Here is a 12,310-nt window from a genome sequence, read left to right as displayed (position 1 = left end):
AGTGACACTCGTCGTAATTCTGCCTTGTATCTATAATAAATAAATAATTGTATGTTATTTTAACAAAATAAAATAAGATTGACAAAAAAATAGTTCACCACGCACACGCACCAATAATAAACGCTTCATATCTCACACAAATAACGTGCGTAAGGATACTAAAAATACACTGCCGTTTGGGCAGTGTCGGAATGACGTAACGTGCAATGACAAGCGCAAACGGATATCGCCGTTAGATCGCAGTGCATCTGTTTCGTAATCTAAATCGTTAATCGAACATTTCCAATTATTAACTATTCAATCAACGTCAAAACATAAGCTGTAACCTTTAACATGTTGTATTGCATTTATATAATGTTGTAAGCATTGTTATTATTTATAATTACAAACAAAATTTAGATTTTTCATTTTTTCCTTGGGGGTGCTGAAGTGTCGCAGTGCTTATGTACGGGCCGCCACTGGACAACACTCTTCTTAGCCTTCACCTAATAGCGAAAGATTCTGACTATAAGTTCTATTTATCAAAGATGTGAGCAATGCACATCAATTCCATCAGCAACAACCATTACGTAAAATGCTCACAACTGTAAAAACGAAATATAAAATTAAAAAACCCTCCATATTTTACACCTGAACTTTTATTGGTCTTGAACTTTAGAGAACATCAAACAGAAAACAGTTAGCTACTCCATGATACTATAGCAATTTTTAATTGAATGATCACTTTAATTCTCTAACAATGTACGAGGGATCTCGTATGCTGGATCAATCATGAAGGGTCATTAAAAATACTATTGCTTTTAGGTTAATAAGAAATGATAATTACTGTAAGACATTTATTTAATGTGAGAAATTATGTTACGGATCGCTAAATAGGTACACAGCTGCGTTATATGAGAAAATGATCCACTGGAAATCACGTGCGAATCACACTTTAACAATTTGAAAAACAGTCTCTGTGTCTCCGTAGTTACTTGTTTGCGCAGTGCCACTACAACGATAGACTCCGTGTTCTTCAGGGTGGATGTCTTTGATAAACAGAGTGGCTTTACCGTGGTGGTCATAAGTGCTGATACGATAGTCCTTGGTGTCGAGGTGATGGTAAGAACAATAATGACAATGATATGGAGGTGGATGTTCATCAATTGGGTAGGATCCTGAAATCTTTGTCCAGACTACGTTCTATAAAATAAGTAAATAAGTTCTATAAGTAAACGAACAAATCAGTTACTGAACCACTGAATATTTATGCATATCAGTGAATATATACAACTGAAATGAATAAGCAAATATTAAAATGAAGTTGCATACAATGAGTACGCGACAGATCATAAGATTTATTAGATTTTATGGAATCCCAAGTAACATCTTTTGTTTTATTCTTCTATTTAATTCCTAACCCTCTAATTACCCTGATTGTCTATATATCCAAATGAATATTTTTAATCCTAAACTGTCTTTCAAGGGGGCTTGCTCCATTTCATTATTACCAGTTCGTATATAATAATGTGCCGGCCTGGTTGGCCGAGTGGTTAGCGTATCCACTCTCCAGCCAAGAGGCTGCGGGTTCGAATCCAGCGTAGGCATGGATGTTTGTGATTGTCCTCCACCTTCATACATTCATTCACCCAAGTATAGATACACTCTCCCAATATGGACTGGGTCACCATGGGTGTAGTAGACCCAAAACTTCCCTCAATGGGAGAGGCCTTCACCTTGCAGTGCGTAGAAAAATAGGCTGTTCATCATCATCATCATCATATAATAATGTAGAACCTCAGTCGCTGAGTCCGTATCGACCATTCCCTTGGGCTGACAACACCAGGGGATCGAATTCTATCTACGAAGTAAAGAATTTTTATAAGTTCTTTTTAACTGAATGCGAGTTAGCCGCTCGGATACAGAAGTAGCGGTCCCCCCTCCCTCCTCCCATGGAAACAATATATATATATATATATATATATATATATATATATATATATATATCCCGGGAGAGGAGGAAAACCGCTATCTCTGTATCAGAGCGGCTGCGGATATCTATCTATAGATAGATATCGGCTACCAAAAAGAGGTGGATAGGTATAGACCAAAGGGAAAGAGAGAGAGAGAGAGAGAAAGAAAGAAAGAGAGAGAGACCAGCGACAAGATGGAAAGACAAGTGAAACCGGAATGCCTATTCCTTGAAGAGAAAAAGAGATATATATATATATATATATATATATATCTCTTTTTCTCTTCAAGGATATATATATATATATATATATATATATATATATATATACTCAATACTCAAGGAGGTGTTCAAAGCCCTGTAGTGAAAAATGTATTAGATGAAATTCAACCAAAGTTGGTGTAAATACATCCCGGAACATGGGGTTTTGATTTACAGAAGATAAAAAGTATATATTTTTACTACAAAATACTGTTTTTAAATACTTTTTTACTACAAAAAAAGTAGTAAAAAAGTAGTACTGGAAGAGACACAACAAATCAATTTTCTGTTCATATAACTTACAGATGTGTGGTTCAGTATGTTCTCCTTTCAGATGTTCTGAGAACTGCATTCTGTGAATGACATTTTCTACAGTGGAACGCAACAGATCTGCATTGATTCCTCACATGCTACGTTATTCTGTCTTTCAAGGTTGCTAAATCCGGAACATGTATTTCACACACCACGTGTTTCAGATGGCCCCACAACCAAAAGTCACAAGGGTTGAGATCAGGGGAACGAGTTACCATGCTCTGGGGAAATGCACATGGAATATGCTTTTTTTTTTATGTACAGAAGATTAAAAATAGTCAAAATCCCTCCACCAGGGGACATTTGGCGCCAGAATCGCGTGATACTTGCATAATCTCACTGTTCCCTAGACCAGTTGGTGGATATATATGATGATGATGATGATGAACAGCCTATTTTTCTACCCACTGCGGGGTGAAGGCCTCTCCCATTGGGAGAGGTTTGGGTTGGTGACCCAGTCCCAATGCCGTAGCTAAAGCTTTTGCCGGCCGGGACGGTCCCTGAGTTTGCCGCCCCTCCCAATACACACCAAAAATATTTAAAAAAATTAAAACGACGTAGGGAAAGAAATTAAAACACTAAGTATAGTTGTTGAAAACTAAATATTAATTAAGCAATAAAATTACTAAGTTAACATAAATAGAAGAATCGTAGAAAAATAAAATTGTGCCTCATGTGAAAAGTGATGTCTGGGGAGGATCTCCCCCTTCTCACCCCCCCCCCCCCCTAGCTACGCCACTGGCCAGCCCCTATTGGGAGAGTGTATCTATACTTGGATGAATCAATGTATGAAAGTGGAAGACAGTCATAAACATGCATATCTAATATATATATATATATATATATTTCAAAAAATAGATTTAATGACTCCAAGACCGAGATAACATATAAAGATTTTAATGATAAATACTACTAGTTTCGGCATATAGCAGCCTTCTTCAGGTATTTATACAGGAAAGGAATACTAATAAACATTGAATTATTTAAAGAAACTGGAAATTACAGGTACAAATTGCCTCACATAATCGATACATAAAAACGTTGTATTTTTCAAGTTGTTCCAACTGGCGTGCCATTGTTTGTTGCAATTGTGCGTGCAAGTTCACGTGAACGCCAATATTGAATAACTGCAGCATGGCTATCTGGGATGTTATAACTTAAATTATTATTTAAGTGGACCGGGTTCAGTAGGATTACCCTTGATTCTACGATTTTCCTTTCAAACTCATCTTCACAGCGAAAAATATTTTCTGATCTATTTCAGCATACAGAGTGGCTTTGTTGGTCATCATTAGGATTATTTGAAAAAAGAACATGACTGGATAACGCAGTTGCATGAGATCTTTTGTATGAGATGTCTCTCTTATGCTCTTCTATGCGTTGTTCAATAGATTTGTTAGTTTGACCAAAGTATGGGATATTGCAATCACACCACAATTTATATACTCCAGGGAACAACGCATAGAAGAGCATAAGAGAGACATCTCATACAAAAGATCTCATGCAACTGCGTTATCCAGTCATGTTCTTTTTTCAAATAATCCTAATGATGACCAACAAAGCCACTCTGTATGTTGGAATAGATCAGAAAATATTTTTCGCTGTGAAGATGAGTTTGAAAAGAAAATCGTAGAATCAAGGGAAATCCTACTGAACCCGGTCCACTTAAATAATAATTTAAGTTATAACATCCCAGATAGCCATGCTGCAGTTATTCAATATTGGCGTTCACGTGAACTTGCACGCACAATTGCAACAAACAATGGCACGCCAGTTGGAACAACTTGAAAAATACAACGTTTTTATGTATCGATTATGTGAGGCAATTTGCACCTGTAATTTCCAGTTTCTTTAAATAATTCAATGTTTATTAGTATTCTTTTCCTTTATAAATACCTGAAGAAGGCTGCTATATGCCGAAACTAGTAGTATTTATCATTAAAATCTTTATATGTTATCTCGGTCTTGGAGTCATTAAATCTATTTTTTGAAATGTATAACAACCGAGTAAAAACTAATCGCCACATATATATATATATATATATGTGGCGATATATATATACATCATTTTCTTTGCTGTTTCTTTTCACACTATTTTTAATTCTTTGTAACCCAAACGTAGGCATTTTATAGATTTATTTTATTTTATTTTTATGACAACTGCATCTCCGAACCGTCAGGAGTCTCTGCCATGTAAAATACAATGCATGGGGATTCGATGCTACAGACTATTACAAAGAAGGACAACAAAACTGTTAGAAGTCTTTCCGTAATATGCAATAGTGCAGATTCTTCTTTTGTAGTTGAGTTTTGATATCAGAATACGGTATTCTCAAGTTCACAGGCTAACTTTAGAAATGCCACCAAACTTGAAATATTTCTTAAAAAGTTGTGAAAGAAAAAAAAAATTCGGAGTTCAAAATTGTTCGGACATTTTAACAGCCACTCAACGTATTGCAACACAGCGTATCAGCATCTGCTAATTTATCATAAGTAAAGAACAAATTTAAAGCTGTTGCCGTTTCAAAAAAAAAAAAAAAAAATATATATATATATATATAAAGAGAGAGAGAGAGAGAGACATTGGTGATTACAAGTATATTATTATTATTATTATTATTATTATTATTATTATTATTCCTGATACCTCCAAGGAGTCCGAAGACTCATCGCGGGAGGACACCTACAACTGTCTCAACCACTACACCGAACCTCTACTACGAATCATCTTCATCAATGCCATCTACCGCCCACCTCCACCACAACTAGTATTTTTTTGTCTGTAAATTGCGTGTGTTCTGAAGTATAGCGATTTCCGCTGAAACATCGGCTGATTACTGACATCAAATGTGGGATTCAATGGTTTATAAAACTTTTCTCATGCCTCATGATATTTCGTGTGGAAGAGGAGAAAAGAGAACAATATCAACGCAGCAAGGGTGACGAATTATAGTGAATTAAGCAATAACATTCTTGTTTCAGCAAGTACCTTTTATTATCTACGCATTACCCTTCGGCTGTTTCATAACTCGTTAATATTCCCAAGAGAAATTCTGCCCAGACGATCATAAGATCGTCTGGACAGAATTGAATGTGACCTGTGACTTCACAATTGTCCAGTTTAATGTGCCATTTCCAGAAAAGGGTCCAGTCTAGAAATGGACCCTTTTCTACTTAATACTACCTATCATTGAAAATCTTCCAGACAGCCAATATACTTACGCTTCTTAACAATACCCGTGTTAAATATACCAGCAGCTTATCCATTTATCACTACGTAGATTGACATGGTGCAGTCACCTAAGTTGTTTACAAAGTCACTTCTCTGGCTATTTTGTATACATCTGAATCACTAATTCATATTTTTCATTCCACAAAGCACATCGAAGTTTTTTTTTTAAGTTACGTTAGGTAACTATCAACAGTTTACTTTTCTTTTTTAAAAAAATAGATTTGAATTACCAACATTATTTTATGAAATCCTTTATATCAATCATGAGAAGTTTAAGAACCTATACTAGTATCTTAGTACCATGTATGGACCAGGGACTGAGAAAGAGTAAAGGTGTAGTCTGCATCTATCCTACAACAGAAAGACATTTTCTGACTGTAACCAATACGGTATTTAGGTGAAAGCAGATTCACTATACAGTAGCCTAGAATATATGCTCAGAATTAGGCTAACACTTATAATAAAGATTGGGTTAGCAGGGTTTGTACATCTGCTGAACCGTACGTGTTTGACGAGAAGCATACAGAGCTAGAACACTGTCACATGACATGGTTGCTCGATGGAGAGGAGAGCCTTCGTCAAGAAGCAAACACATCAAAGGTGATCGTGATTGAAAGTGGTTTTCTTCTTCAGTAAGTTCTTCGGATGTCGAATGTTGACTAGTACGTCCTGAAAGCATCATACCAAGAAGAAAAGTACTTCAAGATCATCATTTTGAAGAGGCATATGATGAGGGGGTGTTATCCATGCTAAACTATAGCAAATGCATAATTAATTTCGTGCTTTCCTTGTTACATTGTGCTTTCGTGGAAAAACACAAGGTAAGCAATTTTAAACCAGCTGAAGCCTTCGCTCCGTTCTCTGAAAGTGGAATTCAGTGGAAGATTTAGAGCATATCTCATTTTAAAGAATAAATAAAAGACTCGCTCGGATGATCTTTCTTTATCTCTCTCTCTCTCTCTCTCTCTCTCTCTCTCTCTGAATATCTCTTGCGATATTCAGAAACGCTGCTCGGTCTAAAGACAGAGCAAATTATTCCAAAAGTCAATAATAAATTTATATTGTAATAAATAATCAAAATATAATAATAAATTATATTTATATAATTACACTACTTTTATTTCCCTCACCTCATCCCAGAATATCAGCAATTTTTAACGTTAAAAACAAAAATTAAACTCTTTCTTACCGATATTCATTTAAATGAGTTTTATTTATTAAAATTGTTTATTTATTTGTTTGATTTTTTTTTTATAATCGAAAAGAATATGTACGTATTTGTAAAGAATTATTTAGGACTAATAAAAAGCTCCGTCTCCCTTTGGTGAATGAAAAATGCATTAGGTAATTTGATTTTTATTTATTTTTATTTTTTGGTTGTGAAATAGCTCTAAACAACATAGAAAGTTATAGAGGAATCATATTACTTTCTACCACACTGAAAATCTATAAAGAATGCTTCAAAAAAAAATAATAATAATAATATTTAACCATACGTAGCACCTTCTTCTGCTCAAAAATCAACTTTAGAGTTTTCTCAAAGTTTTGGATTCAATCATCACGCAAAGCATGTTCAGAATTCTTAGTTATTACGGCATACCCTTGAAAATAATCAAAGGTATGCCCTTGATTATTAAGAATCCTAAGAGAATTACCATGCAAGTGTAATGGCTAATGGAGAAATGATTATGAATTTCTTATTTCCACACGAGTTCTTCAGGGAGATTCTTTGGCACCCTATATTTTTATTATTAGTCTTGACTATGTATTCAACACACATGAAATGAGTACAGAATAACTCTAGAAGATTCGACAGGACAAAATCACATAAGCTGTTTCTGTTTTGCAGATGATGTTGTACTGACTGACTCAGACATTCCGACTGCAAAAATGCAGCACTGATTGGGTTGGCAGTCAACAGCAGTAAAACTAAAGTCCTAAAGGGCAGAATAGAAGGAAATATTAGGCTAAATGATCACTTCCTTGAAGAACTAATTGATTTCCAATACCTTGGTCGATACTCTAACTGTGAAAAGAAAGCACAAAACTATTAAATGGATAAGAATCCTATATTATTATATAGCCAGTAAGTGAAACTCAAGATCGAGAACTACGATCTATGAGTTTCAATGCCGAAAAACTATCGGCGAAGGCAATTCGAAGCAAAGGTGGAGCAAGCTCCCTCACTATTCTTGATATTCTCTCATAATGTAAAACACAGCTCCTAGGAGATGTAATACTGTCATTACATTATGAGGGGAGGTCACTACCCAGACCGGTTTCAACCTTAGTGACCTCCCCTCATAAGGTAATGACAGTATTACATCTCCTAGGAGCTGTGTTTTACATTATGAGAGAATATCAAGAATAGTGAGGGAGCTTGCTCCACCTTTGCTTCGAATTGACTTCGCCCATAGTTTTTCGGCATTGAAACTCATAGATCGTAGTTATCGATCTTGAGTTTCACTTACTGGCTATATAATAATATAGGATTCTTATCCATTTAATATCTATTCAATTGCCAGAAAACTAGCCTTTTGGCTTTTTATTTTAATTATAAAGCACAAAACTCTTCAATTACACAAAAGTCAAATTAATATATGGAGATTCAATCTCTTCACCACAAATACCAAATCTGGTCTTTAACAAAACCACTATTCAAGCTATATTTACATATAGTTTCCAGACATGACACGTCACTATTCAATAAGCATTTAATATTATCAATAATACTGGGACAACGTGGCACCTATCAATACCGGAATATACACATGGCAAGATTACATCTCCAATACGGTGAAGAAAGACTCCTAATAGAAACAATTCAGAAAATTCAGATGACTGGGGACACCAAGTTAGACATCCACCTTTCCCTACGTTCAGTGTTCTTGCTCTTTAGAGACCAACTGCAGAGGAAGACCAAGAAATTAGTTTTGGTAATACATGAGCAAACTTATATCTCGATGATAATCAGATCTCCATGATGATGGGGAAACAGTAACTTTATCTCCACACATCCCTCCAGTCAAGTTATGTCGCAGACTGAGTGTCATAGGCTCCTTGGGTTGTCTATTTTGGGGAGGTATGACTCTGCCTTTCCAACTAAAGGATATATATTGGCTACTTTAAGTAGGCAATAAAAGTAGCTAGTTCTTTAACTTGACACGTTTTCAAAAAAAAAAAAAAAAAAACGATAGTATTAATAAACAGAACCAACAGAAGAAGACAAATATATCTAATATTGTTAAGTTCTATCACTCGATTAACTTAAACGCTTAATATTTGCATTGTGAGAAACATTACATTAATATTGGGATATGGGAACCAGTGGCGCACTCAAGATTTAATCTTAGGAGGGGGGGGGGCGAGTTGAGTAGATGATTTGAGAATAGACAGTACGCATTGCATACGACCTATGACTGAGCATCTGCAGTGATCGCCAATACATGATACCCGTGATCTCCTCTGGCCCTGCTCGGGCAAACGAAGTAGCGCTCGGTCCGCTCGAGCACTACTTCGTTCGCCTTACGTTCACAGCAGCCGTGATTCCCGAGAGCTATAGAATATTCCCACCTTATGTCACCGCTAATTCATAAGTAGTATAGAAATAGAAGACACAACACAACATAAATAAATAAAAAAATGAATTTTAATTAGGGAAAGAGTTTTGGAAATTTTTCTAGTGTTTTGTTCCTTTTTCTTTTTTTTGGGGGGGGGGGTCTTTCCCCCCTCTGGGTGCGCCACTGGTGGGGACAATGAATGCAAAATCGGAATAATTCGAAGCGCCCAGTACACAATGATGATCAGGCTCTAATTATTTAATATGTAGTTCTAGTTATTTATTAAAATCTAACTCATTCTTTTCTCGATGTGTAAACAGATAGTGAAAAAGAGAGAGAAAACGTTTTTTTTTTTTTCTGATCAAAATTGAAAGATGAATTGATATCACCAAAAATGTGTAATAACCAATAATGAATAGGTATGATATCTTCCTGTAATCAAGTGCAAGCATAGCTTTAACTTGTTTCACATAATTTTGTTTTATCCCATGCTGATTTCACTTGGCCTACATAAGAATAATCAGTGAAATGCTCTATTTTCGAAATTATGTGATAGAGGGCGCACAAACAACTAAAGAAATTAATTATTCGTTACTTTCATTGAAAATATGAAATTCCTATTTCTATAGTTTGAAGGACTGCATTAGTGCGAATATAACAGAAAAAAAAAAACATTGTCATAAGAGTAAAGTGTACTTAGTTGACTCCCGTCAAACCTGAGTTAATTAAGATTCATAAGTGGGGCCCAATATAAGTGGAGAAAGGCCAATTGGAACTCTCAGTGTTACGAAATCTTTTCTTTCAGCATCTTTTATGTAAGTCATAAAAGAATCTGTGAAACCATTTCGAAGCTGTTTGATAGAAAATGGGCCAATCTTATCTCGCATGCAACACGCTACTTTCTATTGTTCTTTAGAGTTAACTTCGGTGCCTAACAGCGTCCCTTATTACTCTCTCCAATGAACACCGATTCCTTCTGCTCTGTGACTGAATAGAGTCCGTTCTTTAATCGATGTCACTGTTTCTGCTGTTCCGCTACTGGAAATTCTGAGTGTACGTTTTGCTTCACCTCACGTAGTATTTTGCTTTCAAGTGTTGCATATTTTCGAAAGAGTTCACATCATTAAATGCGCCTGTTTTCACATTTGATTTTGTATTTATTTATTCATTTTATCTTTTTTTTCATTCAGAAATGTGGTTTGAACTTGGACTTATAACAGAAACCTTGAACTTTTAAAATCAAACAATGATTAATACATCGATAAGGTGAGTAAAATCATTTCTGATTACTGAACAATCAGGTTTCTGATTACTGAACAATGAGTAATCAGGAATGATCACTGAACTTTGAAATCAGTAAAAGTCAAGGACACATCTGAACAAAGCGTAGACAGTTAACGGTTAATTCTTAACCTACTGCTAGGCAACCTTCTTTTACTCTAAAGAATATTTTCCTCATTGCAGAAAGTTGAAGTGGAATGCCTCGCACTGACTGCATGAACTTTCGCTACTTAACGCATACATTATGTAAAAATCACACGGTAAAATTATAGACCAGACGAGAGCTGCTGCACACACAATTGATGGTCGAAGCAACTAAGGCTATGAGACAATGTATTATATCTGACTTCAAACAAGCAGCCCTGTAAATATGACACCTCAGTTTCTTGTAGTCTTTCCTATTTCCGCACTTAAAATTACTTTTTCATAAGTATTTATTTTTAGGTGTATTTCTCAATATGCTATGTATAAGTCCATCTTTATTTTTCTGGACTCTGGAATTATTACGATATGTGGAAATTACATATTCCGTACTGACTTGATGGAATTTATAGCAATTTTAGTATTTAGGATCCCACTGAAATTTTTCGATTTTTAAATTCTGATTTCGATTTGACCATTTGTAGTAGCAACATTAGGTAAAACAAAATTACTTATTTTGAATACATAGTTAAAAACAAATAAATAGCTAAACCGTCGACGTCTCATAAATGCATTATAATTTTTGAGATCGTAGTACATTTTCAGAAATGTACCGCCAGGGTTCGAGAATAACGAAAAGTTAACATAATCATTATATATTGTTCTTATGAAAACAACGACAACTGAAAATTTAGCTCTGAATATTTTCGAACTGAAACTGTGTTATATGTTAACAACTAAAAGAGCATCCTATAGGGATGCGCATTTGATTAAATGAAAATATTTGGATGCAAAATTTTCATTTTTGAACCGGTTACATTTTCACAATTACAACTTCGCCTACCAGCCGTGTGGTTTGCATATTTGCTTTCCAACTAACAGGCTGGGGGAGGGGGGGGGGGTCGAATCCAGCAGTGGGCATGGGTTAGTGATTGTCCTCAGGTTTCGGGAAGATAAATTTCATCGCTGTGAGCCCGCTTATTAACTCGTCTGAAAATTTCCATGTTTCATCTCTAGAGCAGGGTTTTCCAAACTATCTGTATGCTGTGTATAAGTTTACCTTACCTTAATGAAAACATTATCTTAGTCCATATATGGTGGGTGGAAGTAAAAAGAACTGCCGAATGGGAAAATTTTTATCAGTGAAATAATAATAATTCCTCTCAGGACTGATGGAATTTAATAAAATTCATATTTCGAAATTTATCGAGTCGTTTAAATTGGATCGCTTTAGTGGCACAATAGGAAACACCAAAAGTACGCGATTACAGACATATTCAAGGCAAATGACATACAAGTCGGATACGATAGTGTCTCTCTCTTCCTCTCATTATTATTATTATTATTATTATTATTATTATTATTATTATTATTATTATTTCAATGCGCAGATGACACTGCACTACTAGCAATCCACACAGACATTAACACAGCTCTCTGCAAAGCACAACAAGACCTAAATGAAATCACAACATACTTCCACCCAAACGCAAATCTAATCAACGGCACCAAATCACAGATGTTGATAATAAACAACCCAAGAATCATGCGCCCCGCATCACTATCGATACA

Source organism: Typopeltis vanoorti, chromosome 12 (assembly GCF_054136105.1).
Source record: "Typopeltis vanoorti isolate ZY-2024b chromosome 12, IOZ_Tvanoo_1.0, whole genome shotgun sequence".
In the NCBI taxonomy this organism is placed as follows: domain Eukaryota; kingdom Metazoa; phylum Arthropoda; class Arachnida; order Uropygi; family Thelyphonidae; genus Typopeltis; species Typopeltis vanoorti.
The sequence above is the reverse complement of the archived record's forward strand: the minus strand, read 5'-3'. Positions refer to the sequence as shown.